The 19447-nt window shown below is 48.2% G+C and overlaps 1 long non-coding RNA gene across 1 annotated transcript; it reads left to right on the top strand.

Moving 5' to 3' along the window:
* The first annotated feature begins 987 nt into the window (after nt 1-987).
* On the top strand, nt 988-17666 carry LOC102554055 (uncharacterized). Its single transcript, XR_005495120.2, has 3 exons — nt 988-1514; nt 1814-2440; nt 2710-17666. It is a non-coding gene; the product is annotated as an uncharacterized LOC102554055 (long non-coding RNA).
* Nucleotides 17667-19447: the final 1781 nt, after the last annotated feature.

The following is a 19447-nucleotide window of genomic DNA, read 5'->3' as shown; positions in this document are numbered from 1 at the left end:
AGCATTGGCTATGGGAGACGTGTCCCAGTTACAGGATTTTCTGGAATCTTCCACTACCGGAACATAACCTGTCTTTGCTCTGCTCTGTGCGCAGTTAGCTCCAGGAGGCAAGTGGTTCTCCATTAGTAGCTGAGTTAGGTTGGGCTGGAGAGATGACTCAGTGGGGTGGGGCACTGTTTGTGCGAGTATGAGGACCTGAGTTTAGATCTCCAAATGTCCACAGAACAGCCAGACATGGTAACGTGCGGCTGTAATCTTAGAGGTTCTAGGGTGAGATGGATGGTGAGAAAACCATAGGTCAGTTAATATGGTCAACAAGTGCCCCTGTTTCAAACAAGGTAGAAGGTGAGAACTAACACCCCCCCATCTTGTGCATGCCATAGCATGTGTCCTCCCACATACACTCTCTCCCTCCCTCACCCTCCTCTTCCTTACCCTCCCCCGCTTGCTTGCACACACACCACACATTGTACACACCAAGATTTTGTTTTGCGTTGCTGCTGGACAGATGGGTCCGTGGTTAAGAGCACTTACTGTTCTAGAGGAACAGAATTTGGCCCTCAGCATTCCCATACAGTGGTTCACAACCACCCATAACTCCTGCTCTAGGGGATCCAGTGTCTGTGGAGGAGCTGGTATGGGCTCTCCTCGCCAGTCTTGTGCACTTTCCCCTAAAGATTTGCCATGACTTCTGGCGCTGGCACCCCCCTTGTTCTCTGGAGGCATGTAGCAGTAGGCAAAAGCCCCTATTACTATTAAGTTTCAAATAAGCATACCCCGCACTTTCACAGGTATAATAGATTGATATGCAAGCCAATCAGTAAAAGTCAGTTTCTTTTGATACTCAGTGAAAACCAATATATCCATAGCTTAAAGGTGCAGGAAGCACTTTAAATATATATATATATATATATGTATATATATATATATATATATATATATATATATATATATATATATATGAGGGAAAGCATCATTTAGAGAACACAGGAAAGCTGGGGAGGAATGATAGCCTAAAAGGGAAGACACCATTTTAAGTGTCAGCTATTTCCTGTGAGGCAGGAACGAAGATTGGGGTTTGGGGTTGTTCCCAGGGTCCCTGTTCCTCAGAATAAGCCCCAAGCATATGCTCCTCTCAAACACCTCTGTCGTCATTTGGGATGTTTTTAGACAGGGCTTCACAGAGCCCAGGCAGGCTTCCAACTCATTATCCACTCAGAGAGGACCTTGAACTCCTGCTCCTCCTGCTGCTGTGTCCCCATCACTGGGTTTATGGGTGTACCCACATATCCATCTTCAAATGCCTCTGATAAATAAAACGAGGATGTGGGTGGCTTTATCTCTGTCCTCGAGACTAAAGGGTACAGCAAAAGGCAAGTGACAACCACACCATGTGAGTCCTTCTGGAGCACAGCGTGGAGTCCTGGGGTGCTCTCTTAGAAGCACAGGCTGAGCTGGGACCATGAACAGAGGCTCCCCGAGGAGGATGCGCTCTGGAAAGCCGGCTAGTGCAGGTGACCACCCATGTGCATGTCTGGCCTCCTCCCAGATGCAGCAGGCAATTAAATTAACTCCTCATCCCCGAGGCTTAGCTGTCGCCTGCCCAACTACTTACTATGATGTGTTGCTCTTCTCCACACATGGAGAACCCTCAGATGTAACAGAGCAGTGCAGTCCAGCCACCCACCTCCTCGGGTCCCAGACCTTTTACTTCCAGGCCACCCTGGACCTCTCTCTTGAGTGTGCAGGTCTCCAACAATTGTCTAATTTTTCGTGTTTTTTTTTTTTTCACCTCTCACTTTGTTACCAACAGAGTTCCTGTTGACTTTGGGCAGTAACACTGATATTCCGGCCTCTCGACAGTGTAACTTGAGAAATGCTGCTGAGCAGGGTGAGGAAGCCCATGGAGCCTGTCTGGAGTGCCTCCAGTCCCCATGTTCCCTTGGGCTGCAGCGGAAATATTCTAGGCATGAGGTACCTGTGGACTCGAATTCCACACTAGTGACAGTGAGCGACACATATGGAGCTGGGGGAAGATATCTCAGCAATCAAGCAGTTGACGCCTCTGTAGTTCTCAGGACCTAAGTCCGGTGAACCACAACTCAGTTGTGGGGGAACCCAACTCTTCCTGTAGGCACCTGAACTCACGCCTGTGTGACTGCACACGTGCACAGCACCAAAGAAAATGTTCCTTCTTCGTGGTCATGAGACTAAGTATTTGGAATCATAACATTTATGATGTAGCACTGAACCATGATTTTGCGACACCTAGAGCAGCCATGTGGGTCAACCCTCAGCAGACTATGGCTTGAAGGAGTTGTCAGTCATAACTGTCTACAGGCAACCATGCATGAGGCATCTCTCTATCATGGGACACTGCTGCATTGATCTCCCACCAGAAAACTAAGAGAAACCACCAGCGGCTAATGGCACTCCAGAGGTGAGCACACAGACCCAAGGTGTGTGACTGGGGGAGGGGTGGCACCACCCTGCCCTTCAGTGCCTGGGAACCTGGGCTTAGAGCCCATCACTCCTCACAAACATCAATGGGGTGAACAGTCTCTACTCCAAAGTCACAGTTTTGTGGATAATGTTGTGGACCTCAGAAGTCCCTGCACATGAGTGCAAGGGGGGAATGACTGAACTCTCTCTCTCTCTCTCTCTCTCTCTCTCTCTCTCTCTCTCTCTCTCTCTGTTTCAAACACGAAGATAGTTTAAGTTGCTTCTGCAAGACATCTTGTCATGTGGTGATCTACTCATCTAAGAGGATGAGGAACTTTTGGAGCGCCGTGGTGACCTTGAAGGTGACAATGACACCATCCATTCCTAGAACATTGTGACAGCTGCCACCTGAACGGGTAAAAGTGGTACATGGGGATCTACCCCCCCCAGATGGCAGGACGCTCACAGAAGGGTCAGATGGTGCAGGTAAACACTCCCACTCATGAGTATTTTTCTATTAAGGGAGGTTGCTCTATGCCTAGCTAGGTTTGCCCCATGTTGCTCTTTGCTTTCTGCTTGGGAGTAGCTTTCCCCTGTGCTTTCCTCTCCTTCGTAGTCACCCTCTTCTGATATGCTCATTAGTAAACCCAGAGCTGCTTTTACTAGTACAGAATAGCACTAGCCTGCAGCAACACATCTCAGGGTAGAGAGTTCGGCTCTCTTGTCACATCTCTGTATTCAGACTCTTACAGACATGACCGGCAACAACACCTTGGTAACCTTATTCACCTGTCCACCTGTTCCGATTGTAATCTACCAGAGAGCAGAAGCCTGCAGGGGCCTTTGTCTTGTGTGTTTCTGCGGTCGCATCCTGCTTCCTTAGGAGAGGAGCGGGGAAGATACTGTTTCAATTCAGGAGAACTAAGTGGTAAACTTTTTCTGTCTGTGACGATACTGTTTCAATTCAGGAGAGCTAAGTGGTAAAACTTTTTCTGTCTATTTTTGTTTCATTTCAAGTTGGGGTTTTCCTCCAATGCTCTGTCCCTCCTGTCCTGTTTTAGACAAGCTGATCTCAGAAACTGGGTAATTGCACACAGTCAGCACAACCCGGCAAAGATGTATTGTCCACCAAACCTGCCAGTTGTAATCATTAAAATCACGGCAGACTTCATAAAAGGCTATGTAGCTACTCCTGATGTTGAACCAATTTCTTTCTCTGTTGCTGTGATAATAAAATACTTCGACAAAAGTGACCTAAGACAGAAAGAGCTTACTTTTGGCTAACATCATCCAGGCAAAGAAATGACAGTAGTGGGAACTGGAGTGCACTGGTCACATTGCCTCCCCAACCAAGAACAGAGAACAGGGATGTTACAGGTGTGTGCTTAGCTCACTCCCTATAAAGTGTGGATCCTGACACAGTTGTAATCAGTTTTCCCACACCCATTGATGTAACCAACATTTATGTAAGCCTACATTCCAGGTTAGTCTAGATCTGTCAAATTGACAGCATTATCTATCACACATACACCAAATAAACATTTGTGGCTTATGCCCCTTGACCTCAAGCTGGCAGGGTCAGGTGGACTGGACTCAGAAACATTGAGGAAGGCGAGGATGGGTTCAGTAGTTGGTGACTGTGCTGCAGTGGGGTATCCTGGATGCTGACTGACTTTGGCAGCTGAGAGATTTACAGATGGGAAGGGAGTTTCTTTGGATATGTGGGGCCTCTAGTCCTGACTTCAATGGGAATGAGAGGACATGTGTGAACAAGTGCAGAGCAAGGTTGGGTCCCTTCTACCTGTGATGGAGGGACAGGACACTTTCAATCTGACTTAGGGCAGGTGGTCAACTGTGGGCAAATGCTCCAGTCCACGGAGGCTGCAAGCCTAGAGAATGTTGAAAAGGCCAATGACACTGCGATAGAGGCGAAGCTAAAGAAAATGATACATTTGCTAGGCACTTGCTCAGAGTATAAGAATACCTTGCAGCCTAACAACTGAATGATAGTTCACTTTGGAGGAAAGGCATGTCGACTTCTCTCCAAGAAGTCAGACACGAAACCATGGGGGACTCCCTTGTCCCTTGACTGAGGCAGAAGTTTGAAAACATTCTCTCTGGGTGAGTCGGAGACAGTGGCACTCAGGGGCTTCTGACAATTTAAACTAATGTGTTGTCCTTGGATGTGGGTTTCAGTTTACGAGAGAGAGAGAGAGAGAGAGAGAGAGAGAGAGAGAGAGAGAGAGAGGCTCTTAAGCTCACACTCATCCAGTGATCTTGCAGATAATCATATGTGGGCATACCAGACTGTATTTGAGTTAAGGTTCAGAACAGTTGAAGGATGTGGCTTTCTGAAAGACCAAAGGAAGGCATGGAGACGAGGGACTGTAAGGCGAGGGGCTCTGAGAGTCAGGACAGGAGTCAGAGAGGCAGCAGGATGAGAGGTGCAGGAGGATCCCAGCCATCCAGTGCTATCTCATCATTTGCTAGGAGCCGTCCACCCAGGGACAGCAGAGAGGCAGAGGGAACAGGTCTAAGAAGATGACAGGAGAGCAGGGGAGAGTGACAACAGGACAGAGAAGACACAGGCCGAAAACCAGTGGAGAGGAACAGTGGATAATGCAGGTGCCCCAAGGCCTGGGGGGCCACAAACTTCCCTTACTCCAAGGGATGAAACCAGGTAATCCTTGGACGGTGCAGGATGGCTGGTGATGGGTTGCTGGCCTCAGGAGTGCCTCAAGAGGAGGCATAATAAGGTTTGGGATGGAAAACAAAAGTTCCTGGAGAATTGTTTTGAACCAGTGACCACCTATGCAGAGCCAGTTACGGGGAACACACAGTAGATAAGGAAACTGTAACATAAGAGCTGCATAGGGCTGAGCCTCCAGCAGAGCCTCCCAGGGGAACAGTGCCCTGCCTAGTGAAGGGAGGTGATTACCCATCAGACCTAGTCTTGTCTTTCACCAGAATTTTAAAGTCACACTAATCGACTCCTCGGACGTAATGACCCCTTCCCTCTAGATATTTAAATATTTAAGCACATAAGAGAATATATATATGTATATATATATATATATATATATATATATATATGGATAAAAGGAGATTCTAAAAACTTCTGAGATGTGTAAGGTGAATAAGTGTTCAGAGTGGGACATTTTGGAAAGTACCAAAAGATACGCAAAAGACAAGAGGACTTTCCGGATAACTCATTGTCACCTCACCTTTGACCGTGGAAATGTGAGTTAACACATCCCTGAGACTGCACAGGCCTCCCAGAAGCATGACATCCCCTGTGTTGACCTCAGGGTTTATCAGCACCAGGTCTCAGCCTTTCTTCCTACTAGAAGACTCTTATCTCAGTGGTCCAGCTGGTCTTGGGGAGATGTGGTCACTGGGTTTGGGTCTGAGGGAGGGCTGGTCGCTGGTTCTCAATGTGGTCTGGACTGTCCCTCACGGGGCTTCCCACGCCGGTTCTGTCTGGTGACCAGTGAGGCTGTGGCCCCCCTCATGCCCTGGCGTCTCACCTGCAGACTTTCCAGGGTCTCCTTATTGTCCTTTTATTAATTTGATTGTCTGGACCAATTTCTCTAGCACATTCTTTGGGGAGAACCTAGTGAGAACAAGGCTCTCTAAGTTTCTGAATGTATAATAGCATTTCAACCTCATATTTAACCACCATGTGCTGAAATAAGGAATATTTTTGCTGGCTTACTTTTCCCTCTGGTATTAACAAATATCATTTCACATTGCCATTAGAATTCCCGAAGGCAATCTGAATTTCTTTTCTTCAAAAAGATAATTTCATTGCATACCCAGAGGGCTCCTCCACCTACAGTAGGGTCTTTGGATTAGATCCTGGACCTGGTGCTACCACAGACTTGAAGACAAGGTCCTGCTTTAGCTTTTTATGTTAAAAACACCAATGGTGTTAAAATGCTTCCTCTTTGTTTTGCTATTTGCATGTTGTGAAATTCTATCTAATCTATGAATTAACTTTTTTCTCTTTGCTCAAGATTAAATGTCTTTACAAGACAGCATCCAGCCTCTGGGTGCAGCTGCTAAGACCCTGTTATGCTGTAGGCATGGCTGGGGCAGGGCAGGTGGCTCTGGCTTCCCACCCTTCTGTTCTGAGATGGGGTTGGATTTCATCTTTGGGTTCCACAATGCTCACATGATCAGGCAGAGGCTTCTTGGGACCAATCTTAGCACCTGGGTCCCAGGGTGGCATGATCTTTACTTTGATGTCCAGCACACCCTGTGTGAGAAGCACACTATGCACAGCAGTGGTCAACACAGTAGTTAACAGGGTCTCTGCTGTGAATCATCAGACTGTCCACATGCTTCATGGACTTGGCACTCTGTCCTCGGAGTTTCCCAGACACCACAGCCTTGCAGCCCTCGACCCCACTCTCCATAGGTAACTGAAGCACCCCCATAGCAGGCCCTTCAAACCGCAAGCCCTCCTAGGAGTGCGTAGCATAGACTCTGCCTGGGGATGGCCACCTTCTTCTGCATAAAGCTCTACACTGCCTTCAGGGAAGCCGAATTAATTTTTTGATGCAAGGGTCGCACGTGCACATGTGGCTGTAGGTCCACAGCAGGTGTCTTCTGCAGTCACTCCCCGCCTTGATTTCATTTTGAGACAGCTTCTCATTGAACTTTGGTCTCGCAGACATGGCTAGCCTGTCTGGCCAGGGAGCTTCAGGTCCACAGAGCCGGGATCACTAGGTTATGCATCCCTGCCATGATTTTTCATGTTACTGATAGAGGTCTGCACTCAGGTCCTCGTGCTTGCTCGGCAAGCATTTATGCTGCAGAGCCATCCGCAGCCTTCTCCCTAAACATCTGTTCATTTCTTCCTTCTGTCTCACTGTCTTCCTTCTGGGACGACTCCGCATCTCTTCTCATTTCTTGCTCGCCCTTCCCTCCAACCCCTGAAGGCTTTGTCTCTGCTACAACCCTTCCCAGAAGACACTGCCACCTCCGCTGTAAATTTCCCTAATCCTTCGATGTGTTGTTCATGTCCCTAGATTTCGTGGAGGTCATCTGGAGCTCCTGGAGCTTCTTCCTGTCTTGTGTCTGTGGGAGGAATCTCCTTTCCAACAGGAACTGTTTCTTTTTCTTAGATTCACTGGGGGCATTGTGTACCTCTTCCTACTTCTCCTGGGAGAGGGCTCCTAACATTTGTGGGAGAGACGTGGACTATGACGCCTTCCAAAGCTCCCCATGCCGTTACTCCCACAGACCCCTCAAGTGTGTGGCTGTCACCTCCACCCGAGATTGGGCTTTGCTGCTCAACTGCTCCTCTGTGGGACGCTGTCCTGGAAGGAGCCCTGCTGGTTGGTTAAAGAGTGGACCCTAATTTCCCCTTAACAATAAGTTTTGAAATACATGTCCTCAGACATGGTGGTACATGCTTTTATTTCCAGCATGGGCTTGCAGAGGCAGGGAGCTCTCTGTAGTGAGTTCCAGGACAGCCAGAATTATTTACAAAACAGAACAAACAAAACAAAACAAACAAACAAGGGGAAGAAAGACACCTTCGGGATGAAAGGCTAAGAAGCCCATTCTTGAGGTGACTGGTAGCGGTCAGGAAATCCAGCTGGCACTGTAATGCAAGATACAATGTATCTCACTGTTTCAGACTCAAATCAGAGAATGGTACAGGGAATGTTCGTGGTGGATATTCGCTACAGTATCTCGGCAAATTATAGATGAGGCCAAACGCCGAACTAAATTCATTCTCTCTCTCTCTCTCTCTCTCTCTCTCTCTCTCTCTCTCTCTCTCTCCCTACCTACCTCTCCTCTCCCCTCATCCCCCTTTTTTCCTCTCTTCCTCTTTCTTTCCTTGGAATTAACTGAGCCCCACCCTTATCTGGTGTTAAGTTTCACTCACAGCAATGCTGGCTTGGAGCAGAGTGGTTTAAAACACAACACAAGTGGCCTCTGCCACCCCTACTCCCTCGTTTCCTACAGCTTGATGGCAAATGTCCTTTGCTAGCACTGTTCCAGATCACTGGGTTCCTTCCCCTGGTCCCACAACTGCAGGACAGTTATGTGAGTGTGCCCTGGCCTCCTCCCTCCCAGGAGAGCAGGTCTCACTGCACTTCTTACATCCCTTCTTACCATCGCTGAGTTGGAATGAAAGAGAAGTCCATAATAGGGGTTTCGAGAAGGGACACCTTGGCAAAGTGCTCCCTCTTCCTTCCCTACTCTCCAGAGATGGCTGTGTGGCATAGCATAGAAGCCTTGGGAAGCCGTGTTCCCTAGAAATTCAGAGTGTAGGTCAGCCTCTGTCACTCCCCACCTGTGCATGCTCAAGCTGGCCCCTCCTTAAGCTCCCCAGAGCTAGCCCATTGCCGCTTTGGTTTTCCCATCCGCACAGGTGGCAAGTATTGAGAGGCACCAAGCTGGGCCACAGACTTAAAAGGTGACCGTAAGTAAATGGACAGGGGTGGAACCGACCGCAAGAAGCTGGTGGGTGTCTCAGGTGTGCCCTTAGCTTGCAGGTAGTGGGGAAACGTGGTGTCAATAAGGGACTGTAGTGTAAGGGCAGCCTGTGATGATGCTGTAATTAAGCTACAGCCAAGGTGAAGGACTGGGGCATCTGCCCCACAGAAGAACCACCCAGGTCAGAGAAGGCCAGGGTGAACAGGGTTTCCTGTCAAGCTGTTTCCAAGGGAGATTGTTGACTGTGAGGTAGACCCAGGAGAGGGGTGCTCTGGGGCCCAGGAGATCCAAAATGAACTGTGTACAACTGGTTCTGTTACTGGAGGGACGGGGTCTGGAACTGGAGCGGGCCTAACTGTCCAGATGTAAATTTCTGAGACACAATACTAGAAAATTAAATCATCAAGGCGTTCAATAAGCAGAACACAGAACTGCGGTGGAGTTGACACTTAAAATGCAAATTCAGCATTCAAACGGGACATGGAATGGGACGCTCAATGTTAAAAAATGAGTTCTTGTAGAGCGGAGGCTCACCTGGGACCCAACACTCAGAAGGCTAAGGTAGGGAAAAAGCAACTTGTTCAATCACTATAATCCATTACACTAATAATCAAATCCTGGTATGTATGAATAAATTACCTTATTAAATCCAATTAGAGGCATGAATCTTTTAAATCATTATTAGCGGTAAGAGGGAGCGCCTAAAATCTGACGAGGCTACTTCGTTGCAATAGAAACGACCGTTCCAGCAAGGAGTTCCGGCCACACTCCGTAGCTCAGCCATGAGCCACTGTCAGCACTTGGGTCAAATTGTCCCCCTGGTGCTCCTCGCTGACACTTTAAGGCAAGAAAATGTATGAAGGTAAATAAAAAGAGGCAGATGTGTATTTAACCATAGGAAACATGATTTTCAAGGACAAGCTCTAAAAGGACAGAGGTTGTTTGCAGATGAGGACAAAGTCGGCGTGTTAGTGCTGACACACTTCTGTTGTAACCCAGGATCAATCTTGTGGGCTCCGATGTGGTGATGATCCCACGGGCTCCTACACTGTGAGCTGCACAAGCTACACCAGCAGTAAAAAAAAAAAAAAAAAAAATCAAGGGCCCGGCCAGTTGTGGCACACAACATTAACCCCAGCAGAAGTCAGAGGCAGGTGGATTTCTGTGAGTTCAAGGCCAGTCTGGTCTACAGTACAAATCCCAGGACAGTCTGGGTTACACAGAGAAGCTCTGTCTGAAACAACCAAAAAGACGACCAAGGAAGCAAGAGGAGCAGAAGCATGGGAATGGGAAAAAGTTAAAGCACATATGAATACCTACTTACACACACATATACATACTTACATGCACACAATACATACCTACATACATACATACACACATACACACATATACATATACCTACATACATCCGTACATACACACATACATAGAGAGAGTCTTTGTTCGTGTTAGGGGCTGGCTATTAGCTATGATTTCATCTATGGATTCAACTCATTCTCAGCAAAATCACCGCCAGGTACTTCAGGATTAGAGAAATTGCAAAGACTGTAGAAAAGCTGAGCTGATCTTCAATAGGAGCAAAAGCAAAGAGCATGTGCTCCAACCGATGGGTGGTGAGTTCTAGTATTTTACACACCCTTGTGTAATGTGTTTGCAAGTGTGTTTATTTCAACCTCGCACCAAACAAAGAGAAGGGCCCAACCAGGCTGAAGCCCTAACTATGTGTGAAGAATTTTCATGAACTCGAGGTGAGTAAAGATTCCCTAAACAGTTGTGGAAAACGTGGTACGCAGGAGTGGAAGCAGGAAGGTAGACTATCCCTCGTTAGAGGTAAGAACTTCATTCATGAGCGTCATCAGTAAAGTAAAAGTGCAGTTGGCACACACATCCCAGCATTTGGGAGGCAGAGGCTGGTAGATTCCTGGGTTCGAGGCCAGGCTGGTCTACAGAGTAAGTTCCGGGAGAGCCAAGGCTACATAGAGAAAACCTGCCTTGAAAAAACAAAATAAATATAAATTCACTAATTAATTAACTAATTCACTAATTAATTAATATAAATAGTTGAAAACACAATGGGAAAACAGCTGAATGTGCGCTTTGCAAAAGAAGAAACCCAAATGGCCCATAAATACATTAAAAGATGTTTAATATCCTTATATGTCAAGAGAATGCAAACCAAAGTGACAGCATGATGTCATGTCATCCTAGTCAGAATGGCTACCACAGAGAAAGCAGACAGCAAATGCTGATGACAATGGGGTGGGGAAAGAAGCCTAGGCTCTGCCAGTGGGCTAGACTGGAGGAGCCTCCATGAAGGCCCTTGAAGAAGCTAAACATGGAGCCACCATGGACCCCATTATAGTACTTCTGTAAGAGCCAGCACACCACGGAGACAACCACATGCTCTGCTCTCTCTGCACCATCTACAGCAGTCTACATATGAAACTGGCCCAGGTGCCCAGCTGATGCACAGAAGCAGAAGTTGTGGTTGGTGCACACAAGGGCCTGTTACTTAGCCATAAGAAGACCACAGACACGCCATTTCTGGGAAAGTGGGTATCGTTTATTAAGTAATCAGGTAGCTTCAGAAAGGCAAAGTTTCTATGCTTTCTGTCATAGGTGGAAAACAACCCATGAGGCTTGGATGGGGACTGGGGGGCCAGTGGTGGAGGGGAGGGACATGTAAGCGAGGTAGGGAGGAAATTGGATCAAAGTACCTTATTTACAGTATGGCAAACTGCTCTTCCAGAGGTCCTGAGTTCGATTTCCCAGCAACCACATGGTGGCTCACAACCACTTGTAATGGGATCCAATGCCCTCTTCTGGTGTGTCTGAAGAGAGCTCATATACAGATGGATGGATGGATGGATGGATGGATGGATGGATGGATGGATGGACAGACGGATGGACAGACAGACAGACAGACAGACAGATGATTTTGTAGAATAAAGTACATGAAGTGGATAAGGACTTCGCAATGCACCTGGGTGCAGCAGACATCTCCAATGAGACACCTGTCAGGATGGGGAACTTCTACCCTTTGCACTCAAAAAAGGTCGGACAAGAAAAGCAACGACTTAAAAGCCAAGGCTGAAAGAACACATCGCTGAAGGGTCTATGGAACAGCCAGAATCACAGGAGAAGGGCAGCCAGGAAGTGGGGTGTGACCTCAGTTGTAAACAACATGGAGGGAAGAGAAAAAGACTGGCACCAAGGAGGGGAAAGAAGGAGAAAGGAGAAGGGGAGAAAGAATATAAATGGCAGTCTGAATGCTGGCAGGTCCTATGAAGCATCAGCCAACACTCAACTTACATGCTCTTTAGTTAGACAGTTCCGCCCCTGGCTTCATGTTCACCCAGACTGCAGATGGATGTGCACCAAAACCAGAATTCAAAGCTCTCCAGCCCCTCTGTCTGTGACATCCTTTAATGGTGAATTAAGGGGACATGATTAATATATTCCTGCAACAGACTTCCACCTGTGTGTGGACACCTAATGCCGTGGACCAATGATAACACATGATAGCAGATGACCACGAGGCAGCTGGCGTCTGCTCCTGTCTTTATAAAGTAGTCTGTGCTACGGGAGCTCCAGGAGCGGTGGCAAATGCAGTGTCCAGAACACAGGAGGAGAGCTTTCAATGCCACCAGTCACACATTGTTTTCCTAACTTGAATGGTGGTGGGAGGCAGGTGTGTTCTCTTGGGAAACCTTCCACCTGTGCACTTATGTGCACTTTTTTGAGTGTTGATTTTACATATTTTTAATAAAAAATGTTAACGTGCCTGTACACATAAAGTAGATAAGAAAAAGATTCTGTTACCCACTGGCTGCTGGACCTGCTGTCAGTCATCCGTCCGTCTTTCTGGCTCCTTAACACCTGCAACTGTGTATTAGTTTGAGGCCTCTTTGTCGTAGAATGCACAGATGGCTCCAACAACAGGACTGTGCTAAGACCGGAGTCAGGAGGACAGAGTGGCGGTGACAAAGTAGTCCCTCTGAGGCTGGAGGGAGCATGTCCTGGTTTCTCTCTCAGCCTCTGGTGAAATACTAGTCACCCTGGGTTCCTTGGTCTCTGGTGCTTCTCCCTGAGTGCTGTCTCGTTCCCACAGAATGTCCCCTCTGTGTGTATCTGTGCCCAGAGTTTTCCTTTCAGGAGAACCAGACACATTGCCTGAGAGCCATGAAGTCTTGCCTTAATGGCTTCCGCAAAGCTCCCGTCTCCAAATAAGGCCAGATTGTGAGCTTCTGGGGTTATGGCCTCAGCATATGATTCTGACATACATAATTCATCACGTGGCACTGTTAATACACACATGCACACAACTGTCAAGTGTTTGTGGTCCTTTAATAAAATCCTGCCTTTTGATTAAAGTTTGTTCTTGGAAAACACAATTTCCCTCCAGTACCCGGGGGCAAATTGTATAGTTGAGTTCAAAGTACACACAGAGTGCACACTTAGCACATAACTTGGAACAATAAAGCATGCGTTGGTAATAATTAGCTCTAGATGAATGACTAAGAAAGTCACTGAAAGAGGTCCAACATAATTTTTAAGTGGCAATTATCAGACTTCCACGGAAGCCGCCGGATTAGATTTGTAGCAGTGGTATTCCTGGCAAGCTGACTGGGCCCCTCTCCTGCTTCAGACTATGCCACAGAATGTTAGCTTTATTTTAAATTGAGGCACCAGTGTGGGGACCGGTGTCGAGTGGATGTGACACTTGGCTGGCCTCCGTATGCAGGGTGGTGGGTTTGAAGAGCTGGGATCTTGTCTGAAGTCGGCCCCTCCGTGCCTTCACTTGCTCTGCTTCAGTTGCAGTCAGGGGGACCCCTCTGTGCCGAGCAGTGCAAACTGACCCAGCTCCTGGCCACACCCCTTGTGCTGTCCACTGTGAGTCAGGAAGGTGTTCCTACAGGATCAATCAATAGCACAGCCGGTTTGCCCAGAGCTTTACGGAGAGCAAAGTACACTGACAGTTAGGTTTTATCCCTGGCATTCTTTGGATTAGGCCGGAAGGTCTGTGGTGCCCCTCCTCCCAGGGTGTAGCTTTGATGTGCTGGAGAGAGCCCAGGACCACACCTGACACGTAGCAAACATCCAGTAGTCACAGTCGGGTGCTACATGCGTTTTTTATTGTTATTACCGCCACAAGATCAGGTGGCTCATAAAATTCTGAGAAAGAACTTGACCTGGGGTCAGCAGACATCAGTCACTTCCCAATGCCTTGGAACGTGACAGACAACAGGGCTGTAGTCAAGACCGCCTGTCCTGAAGGGACTCGGAACAAGTGGGAGGCGGGTGCAGGGAGAGATAGCAGGTGCTGCTGTCTCTCCTAAAGCTAGCTGCTGGTGTTTCCCAGGGAGCCCCGACCTGACATAAAAAGATGCCGGCATACAATGAGAGCCCCACGAATACAGTTCCCTCTTATCAATGGAGTTCATGGCAGGAAGCAAAACAGAGAGACCTGGCCCATGGTCTGCCTCAGTCAGGAGCTGAAGAATGCCATGCACCACTCCCCCCACTACCGTTTAAATCTCGAGAAGAGACTTCCGTGGCATCCAGCCAACTAGGCGAGGCAAATACATGGAGGAGCTGCCCACAGACTCTGGAGGCATTCTGTCATCTCAAGAGGCAACGAGCATGCACATGACCGGACCCCAGAGGGAGGCCTGTCCTAGACCACAGGAAACAAAACTTTGCTCATCGACAGCAGAGGTCCAGATACCAACAAAGGTAGAGATGGCTCTGTGGCTCTGCTAAGTCTGGAAAACAAGTCACCTCTGGACAGCCCCTGCCCCAGGTCCTGTCCTCTACGAGCTGAGAAGGTCCCACTACTGCTGGCAGAGCAGGACCACATGTGCCCGCTCATAGTGAATTATCTGAAAACTTGGAAGACTCCCCACCTAGCAGAAGCCAAACTTCAATATGACTGAGAATCTGAAAGGAAGCAAGCCTACTGCAATGTAAGAGAGTGGAGTAGAGCAAGGGCAAGGGTGAGGAGTTGCTGGACATCCGTGTCATGGCGATGACACTTACGCCCCTCCGAGCATCCCACACTTCCCTTCAATGGCAGGAGAGAAGGACTCTACCTTAGGGTGTGACCATGGTGATGGATTGCAGAGTATGGCTGTGAGGGGAGCAAGGCAGCAGGCACATGTTGCTGGTCTCTCCTCCCTGTTCTTAGCCTGACCCTGGCCCCATGCTCCATTATTCCCACATGGTAAAGCCTCCTGTGTCTTTCTGCTCTGTAAGTAGCAGAGAAATGGCCACACGGAACATTAGGGCTCATCCTCCCTCTGTCTGGGACCTAGAGCAAGGAGGGAAAGTCTGCTGGTGGTTCTAGCTGGCTACCTCTGCACAGCTGGGCACCTATGTGGGGGCTGTACTTCTGCCTCAAGCTCTATTCTCTTGTTCACTGTCTGATAAACCTTTGTTCCTGCCTGCCTCCATCCCTCTCCTTCCCCTTTCTCCCTCCTCCTTTTCCACTTCCTCCTCCTCCCTCCCTCTCCCTCTCCCTCTTCCTCCCCTACCCCATCCCTCTATCCCTCCTTCCTTTCTTCTCTTCCTTTTCTTACTGCTTTCTCTCTCTTGTTTCTAGGAGTGGGAACTGAATCCAGACCTTTGCAAAACAAGTTCTCTACCATGGAGCCCCCTTTTCCTTTTTTATTTTGAGACAGGGTCTTGCTGCTATAGTCCTTACATATCCACATCCTCAACTTGTTCTGTAGCCCAGGCAGGCCTTGAGTTTTCGATTCTGCTACCCAGCCTCACTTTGTTTGACAAGTGTATCCTCAAGAGTCTGGGAGTCTCTGGACCTTAACTCAGCACTGCATGTACACAGCCGTGGGGTGTCTCCACAGAGTGTACCTACCCTCTCCACTCCTTCCTCCGACACACCGATTGGTCTGCCTTGTGGGCAGGCAGAGGCTCACTGGTGGAGAGATGCTCACTGGTAACTGGACTTCACTCGGAGAGTGCACAGAGGGACACAGACAGAAGAGGAGAGGGTATCGAGTTACACAGGGAGACCTGTGAGGGATCCTGCTAACCCTGGAAAGAGAGGAGCTGGGGCTGGAGAAATGGCTCAGCAATGAAGAGTCCTTGCTGTTCTTCCAGAGAACACAGCTTGGGTTCCCTACACCCACACAATGGCTCACAACCATCTGTAATTCCAGTTCCAAGAGTTCTGACGCCCTCTTCTGGCTTCCATGGGCACCAGACACACATGTGGGGCACATACATACAAGCGTGCAGGCAAATGCTCACATACATAAAATAAGATTATTTCATCATCATCATCATTATTAATTATTATTATTATTATTATTATTATTATTTTTATTGGAGAAGGGAGCACAGCTCTGGGCGTCAAGAAAAACCGTGAAGCAGCAGAGTCTACCAGCTACAAACCAACCAGTGAGAGGCTCTGGTGAGCATCACACCCACGCTGTCCTGCTCATCCAAGCTTTGTTAAAAGGCCCATCTCCTGTCAAGGACTTGTATACCTTATCAGGAAAGGATGTCTCAGCTCTAGTCTCAAGAGTCACAGGATTGCACCAAGCTAACAAGAGGTCTTGGAATGAGGCAAAGCGAACCACCTCCCAAGTCCTCATTGCACCTGAGGTACCTTGAGGGCTATTGTTAAGCCCTGTGCTGGGAAGTTACCAAGCACTCAAGAAGTGATGGTCACAGGGACATCCTGCTCAGTGGCTGAGGAAATACAGGAGGTTTAGAGCCACCGAGGCAAGTGCTGTTTAAACACTGCACCTCGGATCTACGTTTCTGCCTATAAAAACAGTCAGGTCCCACCTGGTATCTCACAGGACCCTCTACCTGAGGCTCTAGGAAGAATCAGATGGACGTTTTCCTTCGAAGGCTCTCCGTGTAGCGAGAAGGCGAAAGCCAGCCAATGTTCTGATAGTAATAACACATGACACATGGAGACAGTGGTTCTTGATCATACACCCATACTAAGCTCTTAGTTCTGGTAACTCACACCCCACGCTGGCCACACAGGGCCTTCATATGGGTTTGTATATCTTCTACGCATCTTTGTTCCAAGTCAGTTGATAGCAGTTCGTTTCTGAGCTATGTGGCAAATCATAGTTCTGTGTAGGTGGTCATCTCCAGTAGAACTACCCGTTTAAACCCTAGAACAGGACAGGAAAGGAGCACACACTCACCCCTCCACCCTCTCTGTGAGGCATGCGGTTCCACAGAGAATCCTCTCTGAGCTGGAGACTCAAACAAAATGTGTGCTCGGCTCCTGAGCCAGAGGATAGGAAGATAGCATTTTGTGTGTGCTGTTGTCTCAGGTGGGCTTTCTCTCGCTAAGCTCAGATAGGAGAAGTGGCCATGCTGGTTTGAGGAGCCATGCTAGTTTGAGGGGTGACAGAGTTTTCTAAAGGCTCGTGGAAAAAAAGCTGGACGCCCTGGCTCTCTCAGATAATCACATAGGCCTTGGTGCAACTGTGGGTCATTTCCAGACTCTGCAAGGTGAGATGGAAGGAGAGGAAACCGGATCCCGCAGCATCTGGGGGCTGTCCATCATTTTAATTGAATGCACTAATTGAATTGCTCACTCTGGAAGGAGAGCACTCCTGGCTGCAGTCTGCACTTCTCATAGCACGTCAGACCTGAGCTGTTCATCCTTCCAGGAAACACCGTGTTTCCTCCCAATGGAAGGTGGCTGATAACTTACCTGAGAATTAATAAATTGTTGGATTAATTAATAAATGTCAGTATTTACCAGCTTGGTCAGAAAAGTGTGTGGTGACCTGAGTCAGACCCCCGACACCCAGGTGAAATTAGACGTGATGGTGCATGCCTGTAACACCAGCATTGGGCAGTTGGGGCTGGAGACAGGCCCCTCTTTGAAATGTATTGATCAGCCAGAATAGCAGAATACAGGCTCTGGGTTCAGTAAGAGATCCTTTGTCATAAAATAAAGTGGAGGACAGTTAGTTTTCAAGACTCTCTCCCTGCTGCTGGGGTCTTCTGTCCTGCTTCTTAATAGAAGTTGTTTGCCTCCCCAAAGTAAATGTTAAAAGAAATTTGGGGAATGACTAAAGAAAAGTTCCCCAACATGGACTACACACACCACACCACACCTTATCACACCACACCACATATAGAGCCAACTACTAGGCACAAATAAACAAACAAATAAATGTTATACTATCAAGGCATTTCTCAGAAATAGTTAACTAGGAGGCTCCATGTCCTCATAAAGGTCCCAAACCTTGTCCTGCAACACTGCCAGTGTCTGCCCACTTTAGAATCCCTCTACATCTTCACTGGAGTGGGGAGCTCTGTTTTCTCTACACAACCAGCACCCCCTGGGAACAGCATAGTGTGGGCTAGAACAAAAGATGCCAGCAGCCAACCAGGGTTGGGGACACCCAAGTGCCTGAATCTGTGATGTCAGAAGGTGGCCTCACACAGGAGGCCTCTGGTATCTGTGGAAGAGAAGAAACTAGACACTCCACAGAAATGACAGTCTGGGAAACTCATTCACTGACAATGGTCCTTCCTCTCTCATCCGTTAGGACCTGTGGGATTCTGTTGGATAAGATGCTGTGGTAGCCATATGGCTCCTATTAAGATAAGTAGGTGGGGTCCTCTGACTATTTACCCCAGGTGGCCCAGTCTACTCTTGGGGCAGACAGGCTAACCTTCCAGGGGCAAACGTGGGCCCTAGAAAATGGGCAGGCAGCAGAAACTGACAGGCTACTGGCTCCATCAATGGAGTCCTAAAGTTCTGTGTATCACAGCACCTCCTCCTGAGTATGCTTTCCCTCTCTGGTGATATGCCAGGGGGCAGAGGGCTCTTTTCTCCTTCATCCAAACTCGGAAGGAGTAGCTGAAAGCTCTCTCCCAGATCTTTGCAGCTGCTCCATCCTGTACAGTGATCGCAGCACGCCTGCCTCATTAGCTTCCAAACTGGGCTTGCAAAGGACCCCTTATGTTTTTGACAGCTCATCTATCACATTTTCTTGTGTCTGCCCCTGATTGCAGTGCCCAGCTTTTTTCACATGGAGAAGAACTTCCGTTTTCCCATCACCCCTCAGATGGCTCTGGGATATCTGAGGGGAGGGTTGAGTGGGCAAGTCTGCTCTTTTAATTTTTGTTGTGGCTTGCTGCTGCTGCTGCTGCTGCTGCTGCTGCTGCTGCTGCTGCTGCTGCTGCTGTTGTTATTTATTATTTGTTTGCTGCTGTTGTGGTTATTGTTGCTGTTGTTGTTATTGCTGCTGTTGCTCTGTTGTTGCTGTTGCTGCTATTGTTGTTGCTGTTGTTGTTACACTGTTGTTATTGCTGCTGCTCTTGCTGCTGTTGCTGCTGCTGCTGCTGCTGCTGCTGCTATTGCTCTTGTTGATGCTGTTGTAGCTACAGTTGCTGTTGGTGTTTGAACTTCTCATTTCACCACAGGCACATGCTGGAAGAGTGACTGGGCAGGCATGCTGTGTTCTACCTGGAAGACCTAAGATGGTGCAGCCTGAGACTGTATGTAACCCTTCTCCATATATTTAGAGCATAGGCAGAATCT

The sequence above is a fragment of the Rattus norvegicus genome, chromosome 16 (genome assembly GCF_036323735.1).
Source record: "Rattus norvegicus strain BN/NHsdMcwi chromosome 16, GRCr8, whole genome shotgun sequence".
NCBI classification, from domain to species: domain Eukaryota; kingdom Metazoa; phylum Chordata; class Mammalia; order Rodentia; family Muridae; genus Rattus; species Rattus norvegicus.
This window is presented reverse-complemented; position numbering and strand designations above follow the sequence as displayed.